This window comes from Podarcis gaigeae (assembly GCF_964106915.1).
Source record: "Podarcis gaigeae genome assembly, chromosome: 3".
Lineage (NCBI taxonomy): Eukaryota > Metazoa > Chordata > Lepidosauria > Squamata > Lacertidae > Podarcis > Podarcis gaigeae.
In genome coordinates this window covers 7,300,906-7,309,077 of record NC_139680.1, presented here as the reverse complement: position 1 = coordinate 7,309,077, position 8,172 = coordinate 7,300,906, and the positions used below count along the sequence as shown (strand labels likewise).

The following is an 8,172-nucleotide window of genomic DNA, read 5'->3' as shown; positions in this document are numbered from 1 at the left end:
TGTTGAGTCGTTTAGTTGTGTCCGACTCTTCGTGACCCCGAGCACGCCAGGCATTCCTGTCTTCCACTGCCTCACACAGTTTGGTCAAACTTCAAGAACACTGTCCAACCATCTCATCATCTGTCGTCCCCTTCTCCTTGTGCCCTCCATCTTTCCCAACATCAGGGTCTTTTCCAGGGAGTCTTCTCTTCTCATGAGGTAGTATTGGAGCCTCAGCTTCAGGATCTGTCCTTCCATTGAGCACTCAGGGCTGATTTCCTTCAGAATGGAGAGGTTTGATCTTCTTGCAGTCCATGGGACTCTCAAGAGTCTCCTCCAGCACCATAATTAAAAAGCATCAGTTCTTCGGTGATCAGCCTTCTTTATGGTCCAGCTCTTACTTCCATACATCACTACTGGGAAAACCATAGCTTAAACTATACAAACCTTTGTTGATAAGGTGATGTCTCTGCTTTTTAAGATGCTGTCTAGGTTTGTCATTGCTTCTCCCCCAAGAAGCAGGTGTCTTTTAATTTCATAACTGCTGTCACCATCTGCATGTAGCAAATGTCAAGTCCCAATGAATGCTATTCTGTTAGTGCCATTCTCTTCCCATATGAGCTATCCTTATGAGTACCTGCAAGAATGCTGCTCTGAGGTTTGTTTGTGGAGTTTGCATGTTCTCTGGTGCCCCAAAGTAGAAGGTAAAACAGTTGGGCAGATGTGGAATTGGATCATTTCCATAAGATGCTTCTGGCTCGTTTCAGCTAAGAATGGAATTACATTACCATGTTTTCCTATTGTTAGAAGTATGCAGGGCTCCCTCTTACTCTCTCTGGCCACTGCCATCAGCCAGGGCAGGAAGGACCAATGGAGATTGTGATTTTCTGACTCCAGTTAAAAACAACTTGATCTCACCCATTGGCCAGAGATGGAGCCGCTACTCTTGCGTTTACACCCCATTTCCCTTTTGCTTTTGTATTTTTTCTAGTATATGGTGAGCTTGAAGCATGGACTGCCTAATCTTTTGCCATCTGTACAGTGCTCAGAAAATTTTAGGCACTCTATAAATGTTATAAAGATTACCCGTAGCCAGGGACAAGATGTGTCCTCTTCCTCTCCATTCCCCTTTCATGGATGCCATCTTGCCATGGTCACTTTCATGGACGCCACCTTCTGAGAAGTCTCTAGAGTTCTGAGGAGTCTCTTCTTTAATCCTTGTGACATTTTGGGGCCCTTATTTTTGCTCACTAGTGGTTCCTATTTATGTTTCAGTATGGCAGCTCCTGTGCTTTCATTCTGTGCTCTACATCCTGTCAGTCAGATTGCCCAATTAGATCATGGTGCCATGAAGAACTTGCTCCCACTTGACATTTGAGCAGCTCCATTGCCTCCTGCACTTGCTAAATTTTGAATTCTCAACTGGTTTACCACGCATGGTTTTCCATGTTTCTGTATAATCACGCGCTTTGGCTTGATCCTACTTGGCAAGGGCTTGTGATCTTGTGAGCTCTGAAGGCAGCTGACTTGGAAACTGTAAAAAGTTAGAGGATATTTCAGTCTTAAATATTTTATCTTTCAGTCTGGAATTATTCAGTGGTTTAATGTACAACTGCTCCCTTTGGAAAGGCGAGCGGCTGCGAGGGAACTTTTTTCATGTGTTGCTCCCTGGAAAAAGACCGTTTTGCAATGGGGGTGTGATGGCACTTTTCAAAGCATGGCTGGTTTTGAGAACATGCTTTTCTCCTGAGAGAGACTCTTTGGGTGGAAGCAGCTGCTCTTGGCAAGTTCCCCTGTAAGAGAGCTTGTCTTGGATGTTTTTGATGGAGAAAGGGACTCTCCTCCTGAAAACTAATGTCCTTGGAACTCAGCCACTAGCAGAGCTGGGAAAGAGAGAGGATTTCAGGGCAGCCATTTTATGCTGCTGTGGCTTTCTGACACATAGACCCTCTCAGGTGTCTTTAAAGGACTGGTGCTTTGTGCTGATGCTTCTGAGAGAATGTGTGACCAATGGCAACCCTCCAAAATGCATTTAATTGCTGAGAGGTGCATTTGTATAGTATTCATGCTATCTTAATAGGGGTATGTATGGGTGCTTACCCTGCAGTTGATTTAGCTTAGTCTCTGCTGAATGTGCATTTAATTGACAAAGTGAAACAAGGCATGGCCGATCAACTCTAATAGGCCCACCATTCTCTAAATCTAAACTTCTCAGGTTATCCCTCAGATAAACTAGTTTTAAAAGTCCATTTCTGAAGGCTACAGATTCTTGTTGTTCTTTTGGATGAACACAGTGCTTTTTTATTAAAAAAATGTTTAGAGGTACTCTCATTTTCCTACTCACAATGAATTACTGCCCCTCAATGAGCCCAAACTTAGATTCACAAAATGTTTGGGGGTATGTGTACCCCTGTGTCCCCCCAGAAAAAAAGCACTGGGTTAAGTCAGGTTTCAGTCTGCTTCACTACTCTAACAGTGCCTTGTTCTCTCTTCACCCCACAAGCATCAGCATCAAAAGCTGAGACGGATGGAGTAAAACTCTGCAACATAATGATGTCATAATGATATTCTGAATTTTGCAGCAGTAGACATTTCTAAGGGAGAAAGGTGGATGAGACATGGGTCTGAAGGCTTTGGCAACAGCTACATAATCATATGTAGGGACGCGGGTGGCGCTGTGGGTTAAACCACAGGGCCTAGGACTTGCCGATCAGAAGGTTGGTGGTTCGAATCCCCGCGATGGGGCGAGCTCCCGTTGCTCAGTCCCTGCTCCTGCCAACCTAGCAGTTTGAAAGCACATCAAAGTAGATAAATAGGTACCGCTCCATGCGCTGCTCTGGTTCGCCAGAAGTGGCTTAGTCATGCTGGCCACATGCTGGCTGTATTGGCTCCCTCAGCCAATAAAGCAAGATGAGAGCCGCAACCTCAGAGTTGGCCATGACTGGACCTAACGGTCAGGGGTCCCTTTACCTTTACTTACATAATCCTATAACTGAAATGAATTGGTGAGTATCAGAACTAGCTGTGTCATCTGACTTGTTTTCAACATTTTTACATGTGATGCAATAATTTCCTTTAGCAGTAATGATGGAAGTTGAGTCTGCCTTTTACCACACTTCTTAGCTATTTACACACACACACACACACACACACACACACACAAATATTTTTTGAAAGATTTTATCCCACTATTTTCAGAACAAACCATAGACCTGGACAAATGAAAGGCACTGTTTAATATTTGATATTCTCAACAGACACGCTTAAGATTGTGGTACTCAGTACTCAGGCACTGATGGGACTCACTACACTAACATCATCGGAAGGTTGTTTAATCTCTTCTCAAAGCCACTACAAAGAAGGATCTACCAGAATTCCCCCAGAAAAGAGTGCTACATTCTTGAAAATGACAATAGGTTTGGTGTGGTTGGAAGTAATTAATAACATTGTAAAATGAGCTGGGGGGTGCCTTGAAAGAAATAATCATGGATTGTTGAGCTTCATAAGAATAAAAAATGTGGTTCCATCTTTCAAGTATTATGTCATAGTTTGTGACAGCATAATGTGAAAGCACATAAGAAAGCATCCAAAATTATCAATTCCTTTTTTCATGTACTAACACATGTTAAATTAGTCAGTAAGCCTTGAAGATCTGCATACCTGGTGATTAATTTGTTGTTTTGTGTTAAAAAAGAGGTTCTATCATGCTAGATTTACAGCACTACAAAATTTCACAATGTTGCAATGCTGTCTTCAATTCAGCTGCTTCATATTGAAATTTCACACACAATAATTGGCTGACCTTCACAGCTATGGTAGAAACTAATTAAAGCTGTAAGGCTTTGCTAGCTATTGCTTTTGTGTGAAATGTGAAGTTTGGTGATAATGAAATATGGGGTGCAGATGTTATTGTCTTGGATAGACTGTGGCTTTGGTTCACACTAATGAAGAACAGCAATTATTAAATAAGAAGTATTTTAACCATTCACTATTTGTGTCTTGCAAGAATAAAATTTATCTAGTATTTTGTCTTCTTCTAACTTATTTAAAACATGATCAGAGTGTAGAGGGGATTTTAGAATAACAGATGGTTATATAATTTTATTTTTAGTATTGATCATGGATCTTAAGTGGGGGGCGTGGGAAACCTATAGATAGAAGAATTTGCTTTTCCTAGACAAGAAGAAATCAGGATATGAAAGGAACCTGATGCCTGACTTTTCTGCAGAGAAGCACATGCATGTCTGCCATAGAACACCTCCCACATGTAGGGCTGTGTGTGCACAAACACAATCTGAGTATCCCTGAGTATCTGAGTGTTGGTGCTGACCTTTAAAACCATAAACAGCCTCGGCCCAGTATACCTAAAAGAGCATCTCCACCCCCATCATTCAGCTCAGACACTGAGATCCAGCTCCAAGGCCCTTCTGGTGGCTCCCTCTCTTCAAGAAGCGAAGTTACAGGGAACCAGGCAGAGGGCCTTCTCGGTAGTGGCACCCACCCTGTGGAACGCCCTCCCATCAGATGTTAAGGAGATAAACAACTATACAAACTTTAGAAAACAACATTTTGAAAGCTTTTTGATTTATAGGAAAGTTTTTTAACGTTTAATGTTTTATTATATTTTAATGTTTGTTAGGGTGGGATGTGGGTGGCGTTGTGGTCTAAAACAATGAGCCTTGGGCTTGCCGATCGGAAGGTCGGAGGTTCGAATCCCTGCGATGGGGTGAGCTCCCGTTGCTCAGTCCCAGCTCCTGCCAACCTAGCAGTTCGAAAGCACGTCAAAGTGCAAGTAGATAAATAGGTACCGCTCAGGCAGGAAGGTAAACAGTGTTTCCATGCGTTGCTCTGGTTTCCAGAAGCGGCTTCGTCATGCTGGCCACATGACCCGGAAAAGCTGTCTACGGACAAACGCTGGCTCCCTCGGCCAGTAAAGCAAGATGAGCGCCGCAACCCCAGAGCCATTCGTGACTGGACTTAAATGTCAGGGGTCCTTTACCTTTACTTTTAATGTATGTCAGAAGCCACCCAGAGTGGCAGGGCAACCCAGTCAGATGGGTGGGGTATAAATGTTGTTTCTGCTGCTGCTATTTCTTCAGCCTCCACCTTTTTGCCAACACATCATGAGCTGACAAGTGCATAAGATGACATGTGTCCCATTCTGTTGCACACTCATTTCTCTAAATTAGTGCTATTGATTTTGATGGGACTTGGCCTTTAAAGAAAAGTCCAAATTAACCACATACCAGTGAGTCATTGGGGAGTATGTTTGATAGTATGGGACCAGAACTGAGGAGATGTAGGTTCAGCCATGAAGCTCACGGGGTGACCTCGAGCCACTTCCTCTCTCACACATGCACAGACCCACACATCTTTATGCCACATGATCAGTGTCAGGATTAAATCCTATCCTGAGCTATGTTAAGAGTTAGGGATAAAATATAATTAAAACACTTATTTTCAGGAATGAATGGACTTGTTGTTTGGGGTTATGTTATATTGTACCTATTATGCTTTATGTTGTAATCCAGGCGTGGAGGACCTTTGACGCTCCAGATGTTGTTGGACTTCAACTCCCCTCAGCCCAGTCAGCACAGCCAATGGCCATGGATGATGGGAGTTGTAGTCTAGCATCACCTGGGAGGACAAAGTTTTCCCACCTCTGCTGTCATGTAATATTTTTCTTTCTGTTAATGATGACTAACAATAAGTAGATAATCTGAAAGTTTACAATTTTAATGTATAAAGGACTACCTTTCTACAGTGGTACCTTGGGTTACATACGCTTCAGGCTACAGACTCTACTAACCCCGAAATATTACCTCGGGTTAAGAACTTTGCTTCAGGATGAGAACAGAAATCGTGCTCTGGTGACGCGGCAGCAGCAGGAGGCCCCATTAACTAAAGTGGTGCTTCAGGTTAAGAACAGTTTCAGGTTAAGAACGGACCTCCAGAACAAATTAAGTTCTTAACCCGAGGTACCACTGTAATCTGAAAGTTTACAGTTTTGATGTATAAAGGACTACCTTTCTATTATTCTACAACTTCCATCCCAACTTTTCTGTTCAGAGGCTGTGTTCTCAGAAAATACAACATAGGCAGTTACCTCTGTAGGACCTTGTTTTTAACACCAATGCCCCTGTTCATTTCTTTTGAGGAATTCATTCTTCAAAATTCAGAGTATTTTTTCTTTAAGGAGTTCTGACAATCCTAGAGGTAAGTAATAGTGTCTTCAGAAAGGTCTATTGTGGGCCTGAATTTTAGTAATTGACACCAATAACATAACAACATTAAATCATCCACATTTTTATAGTGGATAAGCCTTTATGCTTGTAAATATGTTAAAGGATAGCATGTAGGTGGTAGAAGAATTATGCTACGATTTTAACAGCTAATAAATCTTTATTTAAGCAAGGGACCTCTAAAATTTAATTAGGCATATAAAAGCAGAGATCATTCAGAGGGTAAAAATATACCAATTCTCATACAAAAAGACATCTGCTTTGTGAAATTTTTTAAGGTTACAATTTACTCTTCTGTTCCTGTGTCAATAGAAATAGTTCTCCTGGTGGAATTACAAATGTGTAGCTTAAGAAGAAAAAAATCATCAGCAAATGTCAAGATATGAAACAGCACTATCTTTTTAGTGTGTCGTGTTGCCGTTGCATGACTTTAAAGATTGCCATTCCAGTCTATAAGAAAAAGCCTCACCATGAAACCTCATTGCGTAGAAGTCAAAGAAAAAGGTTTTGTATGTTGTTGTCTTCAAGGTTTAATTTCCACAAACCTGAATTTATAATGAACGATTATTGTTGCTTGTACTATTGACCAGTAAAATGCACATGACCACCACAGGCAGGGTATTTCTGGAGGAAATTAGCTGTGAATTAGCTAAATACTCTCAAGTCCAATGGACAGAATCACTCTTTTTTTTAAAAAAAAAATGTTTTTATTAAAGGATTTTCATAGATAACAAGGGTACATATAACATCTCTGTTTTCAGTTCATAGAGTCCTTCCTACAGGTCAGTTACATTCGGTGTGAGACACTGTTGTCATAAGCAAAAGAATAAAAGGATGATTGCGCCCTCTCTCCCCGATTCTCTCCCCCGCAGCCTCACAATGTCTATGGCAGCATCACTCTTGAGAAATCAGGCAGAAGGCTTCTCCAGCATCGCCACCTGAGAAGAAGCTTCTTTTCAACTGGAGATATCCAAAAGTGCATTGGGAAACCTTAGAATCATAGAATCATAAAACCATAGAGTTGGAAGAGACCACAAGGGCCATCGAGTCCAACCCCCTGCCAAGCAGGAAACACCATCAGAGCACTCCTGACATATGGTTGTCCAGCCTCTGCTTAAAGACCTCCAAAGAAGGAGACTCCACCACACTCCTTGGCAGCAAATTCCACTGTCGAACAGCTCTTACTGTCAGGAAGTTCTTCCTAATATTTAGGTGGAATCTTCTTTCTTGTAGTTTGGATCCATTGCTCCGTGTCCGCTTCTCTGGAGGAGCAGAAAACAACCTTTCTCCCTCCTCTATGTGACATCCTTTTATATATTTGAACATGGCTATCATATTACCCCTTAACCTCCTCTTCTCTTCAAACACTTGCAGTCAGACGCTGTGCTATAACCTCTCCTTACAGAGATGCTGTTGGCTCAGCCACCCAAATCCTTCTTTGTATATCAAATAATAATAATAATAATAATAATAATAATAATAATAATAATTTCTACCCCGCCCATCTGGCTGGGTTTTCCCAGCCACGTCAAGCATTCAAGTAGAAGGAAAATGTTGGTGGTTCCAAGTATGTGTGAAACCAAATTGCAGCAGGATAAGACAAAATCGCCATAGATGAATATTCGTGTTACAATCCACATTCAGAACCAGAATGTTACGACTAGTATCTCCTGGAAGGAGCTGCCCCGTAACTTCCACTGACTGTGCTTTTACTGTGGAACTGTTTAGGGAAGCTTTTAATGTTTGATGCATTACTGTATTTTAATATTTTGTTGGAAGCCACCCAGAGTGGCTGGGGAAGCCCAGCCAGATGGGCAGGGTATAAATAAATTATTATTATTATTATTATTATTATTATTATTATTATTATTATTATTAACAACAGTGTTGCCTTGGAAGAGACTGAGGGTGTGAGCATCCACTGGCCCTGCCCTCTGCCCCTTATCATGTT

At 41.7% G+C, this 8,172-nt stretch overlaps 1 long non-coding RNA gene across 1 annotated transcript; it reads left to right on the top strand.

Moving 5' to 3' along the window:
- The first annotated feature begins 2,883 nt into the window (after positions 1 to 2,883).
- On the top strand, positions 2,884 to 7,223 carry LOC310840792. The gene is made up of 3 exons (XR_014562141.1): positions 2,884 to 2,984; positions 3,237 to 3,395; positions 7,094 to 7,223. It is a non-coding gene; the product is annotated as an uncharacterized lncRNA (long non-coding RNA).
- The last annotated feature ends 949 nt before the right edge of the window (positions 7,224 to 8,172 follow it).